Raw genomic sequence first — 12,704 nt, forward strand, 5'->3', positions numbered from 1 at the left:
TGGCCTACACAGCCCTTTACTGCCACTGCCAACACCAGAACAAATCACTTGGGAGTCAGGAGATTGCCCCCCACTGTGACAGCCTTGGCCACATCATGTTCAGTGCCCAGGGGTCTGGGGACCTGCCCACCTGCCCAGCCCACCACTACAACTTTTGGCACCTGAGAAAGCCCAAGAATTGGCCCACCTGAACCTGCGAACACCAATTCCAGTACACACTACCTTCAGGCCCAACCAGTGCTTAGGCTGCCGCTGCAACCACTGGGACCTGAGGTTTAGACCACCTGATGTACCAGTACCCAACAAAACTTCACCATAGCCTCTACCAACAATTTCCTTGGTACCAAAAAGACACTGAGGAAATCACAGACAACATGGATGTTGTTTACAGCCAAAAAAAAAATCATATGTAGTTGCCACTACTGCACAAATCCAGAATCATAGCCAAAGTGCCCTACACAATCAACACCATAGATACATATTCAGAAAAAATTCCTCCCGTACAAAAGCAAATTCAAAAATCTGGAAGAAGAGACTGTTATATCAGATGTGCAGATATCAACATAAGGACACAAGAAACATGAAAATGCAAGGAAATGGGACACCTCCAAAGGTATACAGTAATTCTCTAGCAACAGATTTCAATGTGAAATAAATTTATGAAACCCTGGAAAAAGAATTCAAATTAATGATATTAAATAAGCTCAGTGATATACAAGACAACTCAGAAAAACAAAACCAAAAAATCAGAAAAATAATTTATTATATAAAAGAGAAATTTACTAAGGAGATAGGTAATGTGAAAAAGAACCAAACAGAAATTTGGGAATTTCAGAACTAGCTGAATAAAATATCAAATACATTCAAAATTATCAACAACAGACTAGATCAAACAGAATAAATAATTACAGAACTTAAAGACAGGGCTTTTAAAATAACCCAGTCAGAAAAAAAAAAAAAAAAGAAAGAAAAAAAAATCAAGCCTACATAGAATATGGGACACCATAAAGCAACTGAATATTCAAATTTTGGGTGTCTCAAAAGGAAAAAGAAAACAAAAGAAATAGGAAATCTGTTTCACAAAATAATAGCTGAAGATTTCACATGTCTAACCAGATATTTAAACAGATAGAGGCAGCTAAGAGATCCCCAAATAGATACAATGCAAAAAGATCTTCTCCATGGCACATTGTAGTCAAATTCTCAAAAGTGAAAGACAAAAAAAGAACTTTAAAAACAGCAAAGAAAAAAAAAGGAAGTCTAGTCACTTATCAGGGAATCTACATCAGAATAACAGAATATTTCTCAGCAGAAACCTTATAGGCCAGGAGAGAATGAGATGGAATATTCTAAGTGCTGAAAGAAAAAGAAAACTATTAGCCAAAGATGCTATACTCAGTGAAGTTGTCTTTCATAAATGTCCTTCCTAGACAAGGAAAAGCTGAGGAAATTCATTACCACTAGATGGGACCTACAGTACGTGCTTAACAGAGTCCTACATCTGGAAACAAATGGACTCTATCATCACAAAAACACACAAAAGTGAGAAAAAAAAAATACCCTGAGATAGCAAATGCACAAATGAGGAAGAAAATAACTCAAATGTTACCACCACAGAAAACCACCAAACTGCAATAATAAACAATGAGAAAGAAAGAAACAAAGGATATATAAAACAAGAAACCAATTAATAAAATGACGGAAATATGTCATATGTCAACAATAACTTTAAATAAACTAAACTTTTCACCTAAAAGATATAGATTGGCTGGTGGATAGAAAATGGCATGACTCAACTATATGCCATCTACAAGAAACTCATCTCACCTATAAAGACACATATAGGCTCAAAGTGAAAAGAAGGAAAAAGGCATTCCATGACAATGGAAACAAAAAAAACAAGCAGTAGCTATGGTTATATTAGATAAAACAGACTTAAATTGAAAACAGAAAAAAAAGAATGCTATTACATAAGGATAAAGTGATAAATTTGGCAAAAAGATAAAATGGTCATAAACATATATGCATCCAATACCAGAGGCCCAAATATATAAAGCAAATGTTGTATCTAAAGGGGAAGATACATTCCAATACAACAATAGTTAAAGACTTCAACACTCCATTCTCAGCATTAGACGGATTATCTAGACAGAAAATTAACAGAAACAATTGCATTAAAATTTCACTTTAAATCAAGAAGACCTAACAGACATTTACAGAACATTTCATCCAATAGCTACAGTTGCATTAAAATTTCACTTTAAATAAAGTAAACTTAGCAGACATTTATAGAACATTTCATCAAACAACTACAGAATACACATTCTTCTCATCAGCACATGGAACATTCTCCAGGATAGATCACATATTAGGCAAAAAAAAAAAAAAAAAAAAAAAAATCTCAACAAATATATATATATATATATATATATATATATATATATATGAATGAAAGAAATTTATAAAATCCTAAAAAAAAGAATTCAAATAAGCTCAGTGAGATACAGAACAATTCAGAAAAGCAATACAAATTTTTAAAAAATTTAACATATAAGTGAGAAATTTACCAGATATTGTAAAAAAAAACTTCAATAATATGTTAAATATATTTTAAACATATATATAGTAGATATTTTAAATGAGATTCTTTATTTCATTTTTGCTAGTTTGTTATTAATGTATAGAAATGCTACAAATTTCTAGCTATTTTATATCTATAATATTTGTAATTTGTATATACATATAAATTGTAAGTTAACAAAGGAGGTAAAAGACCTATACAGGGAAAACTTCAACACACTGATTAAATAAATTAAAGAGAATATAAACAAATAGAAATGCATTGCATGCTCATGGATCACAAAAATTAATATCATAAAATCATTAAAATGAACATAATGATCAAAATATTCTATAGATTCAATGCAATCCCTGTCAAAATACCAATGGCATTGTTTGCAAAATAGCAACAAAAAAAAAAATCCTAAAATGTGTATGGATCACCCCACACACACACACACAAAATGCCCAGCCCAGATAACCAAAGCGGTCCTGAGAACTGATGAACAAAGCTAGAGGCATCACATTACATGACTTCAAAATAGACTGCAAGGCTATAGTAACCAGAACATCATGCTATTGGTATAAAAACAGACACATAGACCAATGGAACAAAATAGAGAACTCAGAAATAAATCTACATATTTATAGCCCACTGAGTTTTGACAAAGGTGTCAAGAGCATATGTTGGGGAAAGGATACCCTCCGCTATAAATGGTGCTCGGAAAATTGGATAGCCATTTGCAGAAGAATAAAATTGGCCTGCTATTTCTCACATTGTATACAAATCAATTCAAAATGGATTAAAGAATTTAAATACAAGACCTGAAACTATAAAACCACTAGAAGAAAACTTAGGGGGAACACTTTAGGACACTGGTCTAGGCAAAGATTTTAGGATTATAACCTCAAAGGTACAGTCAATAAAAACAAAAATAGATAAATGAGACTATATTAAACTAAAAAGCTTCTTCATAGCAAAAGAAAGAATCAACAGAATGAAGAAATGACCTGCCACATGGGAGAAAATTCACAAACTATTCATCCCACAGGGAACCAATATCCAGAATATACAAGGAACTTGATATAGTAAAGCTGTGTCCCCAGCCAAATCTCATCTTGAATTGTAGCTCTCATAATTCCCACATGTCACAGGAGGGATGCAGTGGGAAGTTACTGAATTATGGGGGCAGGTTTTGCTCATCCTTTTCTTGTGATAGTGAGTAAGTCTAAGGAAATGTGATGATTTAATAAAGAACAGTTCCCCCGCACAAGCTCTCTTGCCTGCTGCCATATAATACATGCTTTTGCTCCTTCACCTCCCAATATGATTGCTCCTCCTTCACCTTCTACCTCCCCAGCCATGTGAAATGTGAGTTTGTTAAATCTCTTGCTTTATAAAATTACCCAGTCATGAGTATTTCTTTATAGCAGTATGAAAATAGACTAATACAGAACTCAAAAAAACTCAACAGGAGAAAATAATAATAATCTGATTAGATGCAACTGATTACAAAGTGGGTAAAGGACATGAATAGACATTTCTCAAAAGACATATAAATTGCCAATAAGTATCTTTAAAATGCTCAACATTACTAATCATCAGGGAAATGCAAATCAAAACCACAGAGAGATGTCCTCTTATCCCGATTAGAATGGCTATTAGTAAAATGACAAGAAATAACAGATGCTGGTGAAGATGTAAAGAAAAGAGAATTCTTATTGGTGGAAATGTAAATTAGTGTAGCCAATATGGAAAACAGTATGGAGGTTTTTCAAAAAAACTAAAAATAGAATTACCATACCATCCAGCAATCTTGCTACTGGCTATTTATCCAAAGGAAAGGAGATTAATATATAAAAGAGATACCTGTACTCACATATTAATTGAAGCACTATTCACAATTGCAAAGATATGGAATTCACCTAATTGTCTGTCAGCAGATGAATGGCTAATAAAAAGTGGTATGTATACACAACAGAATACTAGCCGGTCATTAAAAAGAATGAAATTATGTCATTTGCAGCAACACAGATTGAACTGGAGGTCATTATGTTAAATGAAATAAGCCAGGCACAAAAAGAAAAACATCACATATTCTCATTCATATGTGGGAACTAAAAATGTTGATCCCATGAAGGTAGAGAGTAGAATGAAACCAGAGGCTGGGAAGAATGTGTGGGTGGCAGGGAGAGGGATAGAGAGAGGCTGGTTAACAGGTACAGACACACAGTTAGATGGAAGAAGTTTTAGTGTTCAATAGCAGAGTAGATTGACTATAGTTAACAAAAATATGTTGTATATTTCAAACTAACTAAAAGAGAGGGCTTGAAGTGTTCCCAACACATAGAAATAACAAGTACTCGAGATGATGGAAATCCTAAATATCCTGACTTGATCATTACATACTTTATGCAGGTAGCAAAGTATCACATGTACTCTATAAACATGTAAAAATATTATGTGTCATTTGTTAAAATAAAGTATAAAAAGTTATTTGGACTACTTTTCTCTCCCTCTGGTTGCTGCAATATTTTTAACACTTTTCTTTTCTCTTTCTTTTCTTTTTTTCGTGGGGGATGTTTCTAATTTCTACTCTCCCTTTTACTTAATTTCTTTTCTTTAGCATGTATTTGGTGATGGTTTGCTATTTTATTTTATTTCTATTCAGAGTTCTGTCAGGCTGTGTCTAATAGTGTCTTGCTATGTTGCACCTCTTCCTCAAGTTTCCACTCCTTCCTCATTGTATACTTTTTAAATTGCATTCCTTTAAAATTAATGAAAATTTTATTTTTTGTAAATTTGCTCTTCCCCCTATCAATAATTTTCCGGGGAATACTCTTCTTCTTCGGGTGCTCTTTGCTGTTCTTTTCTTCCTTTTTCAGTAGCATCTTTGTATAGATGTTGTATATAAAAGTTTCTAGTCCCTTTTCTAAAATATCATTCATATGACTGGGTGTTTCTGAGCCAGCTATCTGCAAAAGATTTTTGTAGGAGGAGTGAAGCCAGTGTAAGATTCCAAATTTGTTGCTTTACACAAAGCACACATTCATTCTGTGCTCCTCAGCCTCCTCATGCAACTGCTTCCTGCAAAATTTTGTTTCTATGCAGTTCTCCATTTGGGCCACCTCTTTTGCTTTGCTTTACTGTGTTATGTCATTTTCACACTATATTTCACAATTTTTCCTTCAAGGTGGACAAACACTTTCTCAGATTTTACTTTCGTTAGAACTTTTTTCCAGCCTGCTGCCACTGAGTTCTGAGGTCAAGAGCCTTTGCTAATTGTTGTATTTATATTTTCTTCTGCCTATGCCCCTGACCTCTGAATTTCACAGCTGCCTATTGCCAAGAGCTAGTAGCTATTTTCCTAAGGAACCAGCTGAAATGGATTCGAAGTATTCATCTAAAACAGTGCTAAATCTGTTTTTATGGATGTAACTCATCCTAATATTCTTAGGCTGGTTACTCAAAGAGCAGAACCTGAGGCATAAGCCTATGTGGTATTGCTTGATTAAGCAGTGTGATCTCATGGATCAGGAGTTAGAGAAAGAAAACAAGGAAATGAGGAGAGACAATGCAAGAGTGCATCCCTGGGCTGGCTACCACTTCACATCAAGCAAGCCTGACTGTTCCTTTTTTTTAACTGTCTTTTGAGTTGCATGTTCCAAGTTGCACATGCATGGGCACTGCTTTGGTATGAATGTTGGTTTGTGTTTTGTCCAAAATGCATGTTGACACTTAACCCCCAATGCAACAATATTAAAAGATGTGGCTTCTGGGAAGTAATTAGGCCATAAGGACCCCTCCCACATGAATGGATTTGTGCTTTTATTAAGAAGCTGAAGAGAACTAGTTAGGGCCCTTTTGCCCTTTCACCTATCACCATGTGAGGACTCAGCATTCAAGGCACCATCTTGGAAGCAGAGACCAGACCCTCACCAGACACAAAACCTGCCAGCGTCTTGATTTTGGACTTCTAGCCTCCAGATCTGTGAGAAATAAATTCCTGTTATTTATAGATTATTCGGTCTCAGGTATTTTGTGATAGCAGCAGTGACAGACCAAGACAGCACCACGCTGAGACTGCTGTTCTTACTAAACTTCAGAGTCAACAAAGAAGCACTAATAACAGTTGCAGGTGGGCAAACGGAAGTCTCTATTACACGGTGGCTGCAGATTTGGATGGCCACAGGTTCTGCTTTACAGACAGAGTCCCAGTTTAGGTCTGTGGCTGTGCTGTAGTTGTTAAAAGCACCTACCTTTTCTCTAAAACCACTTCTGAATTCTATGGCAAATTATATGGCTACCTAGGAGCAATCAGTAGTGGGTGAGCCAGGAACAAGGGTCCAAAGTCCTCGGAAACACCTGAGTCTGAAAAGAGCAGAAGTAGCATCAAAGAGGTGCCTAAAGCATAGTCTTCAATGCTTTTCTGGATATTGTCTACCTTCAAGTACACTCTCTAGTCAGTCACATACTCAAAGAGGATGAGAATGACTTTTCCCTTGTTGGAAATGTTAATACTGATGTTCTAGGGACCTCACTTTCTAGGCCATTTGCCAGTGAATATTTCTAAATATTCATATAAATAAAATGATAAAATGCATGAGGGAGGGATAGGGTGACGGCCTCCTCTTCCAAAGGAGGTGATGAAGTGTTTATGCAGGTGACGTATTCAATGTGACCTTGGACTATAGTCTCAACCTATAAATTCAACCAAAAATGACTATAATTTCAACCTAAAAATGATCAACTTTTAATATTATTTCAATGCTGACATTCATTGATGGGGCTTAATTAATGGCCAAAAATGCAATACTGAAAAGTATCTCTACTCAAAACTACTTCAAGAAAAGGCATGTAATCTGAAAATTGTTACACAGTTCTAAATCCTGCCAAATCTAGAAAAATCATGATCAAGCAAAATATATCTTCCTAAATAATCTCTGAATAGTTTGAAGCAGCCCAGACATAGTATCCAGAGCACTGTTCTGCTTATTGTGATTTTGGCTTCAGAGGTAAAAGTTAATTGGATATATTGAAAACCCCAGCAAAACTCCAGAAGTAAAAGTCATCCATTTTAATTAGGAAATGTTCAGAGCATATCAGGATCGGCAATCATCTGAAATGCAAATCATGAGTCATTCTAATATGTAAATCACAAAGCAAGGGGCAAGATTTTTCAAAATGTGTTCTCTCCCACAGACTGGAATTTGCATTTAAAAGCATAAAAACAAGTGTCTGAAAGATTTGGTCACAACATCAGCAAAAAGAAGCAAATCAAGAGAAGCATCAACTATTAACTCTCAAAAAGCCCTTTCGATACATCACTTGCTAAGGCACACAGAAGGCAGTTGGGACGAGAGGGGGGCGGTCACAGAGCCCCTCCAATCAACCACCCAACAGACCAAACAGTTGTACGTGAGTTGAGAATAAAATGATTGCAGGTAAAATGCTGGAAAATTAAAGCTATGAGAAAAATCTGTGCTTTCTTACTCTAATACAAAAATATATTGTTTCCTCGATTTGATGATACCATCAAGTAGAAGCTGCATTACCAATTTAATAACAGGCTTTTGGAGAAAAAAAAATGTGCATTTTTTGTTTCTTGTGGGCTGCTTTTTTTCATTAACCAACAACAGCATACATATCACATAATAATTTATCATTCTTTCCTTTTGCTAATTTTTTTTTTACTTACAGAGACAAAGAATTATTCTAAAAGACTTTTAACATTATGGAGGAGACACACTGCCTTTCAAAATTCATGCTTGTTGGGTTTTTGATATATATATATAGCAGCTTTAGGATTATGAGCATAACTTTGAAGCATTTCAAAAATATTAAATTTCCTATGATTCAATGTATAGCTTAATTTTTGTCTTATTTGAATTATATTTTGCTGATAGTCACCAGTTCTTGAAAATCAGACAGACATTTTTATAGGTAGGTAGTCACTGTCTAAGAGATAGAAATGTGAATTAATTATAGCAACCATTTCAAGTTTTCACTATCAGGGTTTTGGCAATTTCTACTTCCTTTGATTATATTGCCTGGATGTGAATGACTGTATTTTTAAAACTATAGTTGTAAAACTAAATTTCTTAAATATTTTAAGCAATGAATTATAGATCCAAAACTAAGTTAAATTGCAGATGCTATTACTACTACCACCACCACCACCACCACTACTGCTACTACTAATACTATTATAAATAATTCATAAATATATCTGCATTTAGAGGATGCAAAATACTTTCACAACAAGGCCAAATCCATGGATATTAATCAGTGCTAGTCAATAATCATTTACAGATAATTTTCTCTTCCGGCTGTAATGGAGTGGCTTGCAGCAGAATAACATTATTTCCACTGTGAATACTTACAAATTTATTTTAAATCATTTTCAAGGTATTAGAGAGTACCTGAGCTACTCCAAAGATTAAAGTGTCCAGATTTTGAAAGAGAAAGGATGTACTTAAGGTATACCTATTTATCTGCATATTGCTTTTCTTCTCAAAATATTTTTTGATTCATGGCACATAAAAAGAGTCTGAGAAGCTGGTCAGTGAGTGACCACTAAGTGGCAGAGAAGTCAGTAATACTTGTAGGCAACACCATAAGCCTGAAAAGGCAAAAAAAAAACAAAAACAAAAACAAAAACAAAAACAAAAAAAAACCCAGAATTTAGGCCCACCAAGGTAGCCAAGATAAGTGTCACAGAATCAACATTCAACTTCCTTAATTTTCTTCATCACGTGTTTGTTTCCTTTTGCATTGATTTCTGCTCTTCTCAGCTTTCTCTTACAGACCGCATAGATTTGGCTTGGCCTTTTATAGTCAGTCTGAAAACCTCTGCCTTTTAATTGAAGTTTTATATAGATACATAAAAAGTAATGATTGAGAAGGTTGAGTCTAAATTAGCCATTTTGTTATTGCTTTTCTATTATTTCCATCTGTTTTTTGTTGCTCTTGGTCTCTTTTCCTGCCTTCTTCCAACACTTTTTTTTTTTTTCTCATTCAAAGAAAAAGAATTTTTACTCAGTATGTAATCAAGGAAGCTACTTAAAAAATAAATGCTCAAGGGGCATAAGTAGAACAACCTTAGATGTTGTCATGTACTTGACCAGGGACATTGTTTTCCTGAAGAAAGGAGGCATATCAACAGAAGGGGAGTACCAAGTTGCCAGGGATTTCTATGCTTAGGCATTCTGCCCTGTTTGTGGATCTTCATTCATAGCCAAAGTAAAAACTATCCTTTGTGGTGGTGATTACTTCTGTTTAGAAAAATTCAGAGACCAAGCATAGTAGCTCACATGTGTAATCTCAGCACTGTGGGAGGCCAAAGCAGGCAGATCACTTGAGCTCTGGAGTTTGAGACCAGCCTGGGCAACATGGCAAAACGCCTGCTCTACAAAATAAAAAATGTAAAAATAAATATTAAACGAAATTAAAATTTTAGCTTCTTCTCTTTCTGAGCACATGGTAGGATCTAGTTCCCCTGTCCTTTGAAATTAGGTGTGGACATGTTACTTGCGTTCATCGTGAAACATGAGTTGAAATAATAAGTAACACTTCTAGGCAGAAGCTCTTAAGAGCAAACAGACAGACTACAGCATTGTCTCCAGCACCTAGGTCATAAAAGCCATGGAAAGTCAGAGTCTCTGCAGCCCGGATACCTAAGTAGCTGCAACAAACCTCCTGCTGGCTATGAGAGAAATGGAGAGTCATTTTAAAAACAGAAGAAACTGTACGGCCAGTCGCTGATTTGTGGCTGCTTATTACTGCAGCACAACTGAACTACTCCTTTCTGATATACCCTTTAAAATCTTTTGGCCTGCATCTCCCCACAAGCCGCGGGTCAAGTGCCTGTGGCTAAGGGCGCGCGAGGATCCGCCACCCACCCGTTCGGCGTGGGCTCTGGCGTCAGGGTCTTTGTGTCGTGACAACCGCTCCAGCTGCATTTAGGAGACAGCAGGTGCGGCCCCAAGCCAAGCAGCGACCCTGAGCCGACAGCCCGAGCACCAGGCCATGGCGGCCTCGCACCGGCCCATCAAGGGAATCCTGAAGAACAAGATATCCAGGACTTCCTCCACGGTGGTGGCGTCAGAACAGTCCTGCGCGAGTGTCCGCGAGGAGCTGAGCAAACAATCCCAGAAGCGGGATGAAATGAGCATCCTGGAGACCTATCATCCAGCAGACAAAGACTGTGGTTTAGTGAAAATAGATGAACCAAACACTCCTTACCATGGTTTGATGGGTGCTGAAGAAGACGCATGCAGTGACGCGGAAACCACTGAAGCCGTGGCACCAGATATCTTAGCTAAGAAATTAGCTGCAGCGCAAGGCTCAGAGCCCAAGTGTCTGGTTCAGGAACAAGACAGCAGTGGGGAGGAGGATAGTGACCTCTCAGCTGAGGAACGAGAAAAAAGGCGACAATTTGAAACGAAAAGAAAGCTTCACTACAATGAAGGACTCAATATCAAACTAGCTAGACAATTAATGTCAAAAGACCTACATGATGATGAGGAAGATGAAGAAACAAGACTGCAGATGGAGAAAGCATGAATATGCAAGAATCAAATCAAGGATCTACCGCAAGTGACCAACGACAAAACAAATCACGAAGTTCATAGATTTGTTCAACACTGCAATTGCTTGTTAAATATAAACTGTTACTATAACACATTACTTCTTGCTCTCCACAATTCATGACTTAAGTACCAAAATGCATGCCAGTTATTATATATTGCCAAGAATTAAATGATAACCTTAGATGCTTAGACCGAAAATTCCTAATTGATATTTATATATTCTTGTGCCTAGTACTTTACCACAAATACAGTGTAATATCATCAATCGAAAACTGCATTACTTTTGTAAAAATACTGGTTAATATGTATAAGGTATTATACAGCTTTTTATGCTTTAGAGGTTAAACAGTATCTTTAAGGGGAACTCATTTTCATCACTCTAAATGTAGTGGTAGCTCTTACAAAGTTTGTTGTAGTTGTTGTTTTAATCAAAAGCCAATTGAACAGCATGATATATAGACTGATAAATATTCAGACTGAATGGTATTTTAACACTTGTCTTCAACTAGATATGTCTGTTTAATTGAAAAGGATTATAAGAGTTACTGTTGCATTTTCTGGCCTACCACCTTTAAAAATTCCTGTTGTTTCTTTGTATTTACAAGGAAAGGACTGAACTTCTTCTCATAAAAACTAGCTTTTTTCCCCACAAATAAATTTTCAGATCAAACTTGCACTAAAGTCTGCTCTGGTATTGGGGGTTTTTGGGGTTTTTTTGTTGGGGTGTGGTTATGTTTTTGGTACACTGGACAGACTTCAGAGCAGTTTTAAAAAAAATAAATATTCTTTTCTTTTTCTTTTTTTTTGAGACGGAGTCTCTCTCTGTGGCCAGGCACCAGGCTGGAGTGCAGTGGCATGATCTCGGCTCACTACAACCTCCACCTCCCGGGTTCAAGCGATTCTCCTGCCTCAGCCTCCCAAGTAGGTGGGACGACAGGCACGCGCCACCATGCCCAGCTAATTTTTGTATTTTTTAGTAGAGACGGGGTTTCGCCATGTTGGCCAGGATGGTCTCGATCTCCTGACCTCATGATCCGCCTGCCTTGGCCTCCCAAAGTGCTGGGGTTACAGGTGTGAGCCACCCTGCCCAGCCAAAAACAAATATTCTAATGTAGCTATCTCAGAATTCCCTTTAAATACCTGTCTTAACCCCCTGCTTTTATTTCCTACTCCTTTCCACACATATGCACAAAAATCCTGTACCTTTTAAAGGCTCATTAAGGTTGTCACGACATTAGGAACTCTTTCTCTTTTACTTCTGTCATTTGCTGCAATAATAAAATTCTTATTTCGACCATCAATGCCTATTAATTCTTCTAATAAATGAACAAAATAGATTGAGTAGCAGTAGTACTGTAAGCAGGAAATACAGTTTAACTGCTGAATTTCAATACCTCTCTGATTTACAGCTTGCAAATTAAATTGCTATTATTTGTTTGGCTTACTTAGACTTAAGAAAACAACTGAGGATTTTTTGTTTTGTTTTGTTTTGTTTTGTTTTGTTTTGTTTTTTTAATGAGGAGAAAATTGTGTGTAACCAGCGATATGATTAT

General features: G+C 36.3%; 1 pseudogene; it reads left to right on the top strand.

Annotated features, from left to right (window-relative positions):
- The first annotated feature begins 10,588 nt into the window (after positions 1-10,588).
- On the top strand, positions 10,589-11,193 carry LOC101048481 (protein phosphatase inhibitor 2 pseudogene; annotated as a pseudogene).
- Positions 11,194-12,704: the final 1,511 nt, after the last annotated feature.

This window comes from Saimiri boliviensis, chromosome 1 (genome assembly GCF_048565385.1).
Source record: "Saimiri boliviensis isolate mSaiBol1 chromosome 1, mSaiBol1.pri, whole genome shotgun sequence".
Classification (NCBI taxonomy): domain Eukaryota; kingdom Metazoa; phylum Chordata; class Mammalia; order Primates; family Cebidae; genus Saimiri; species Saimiri boliviensis.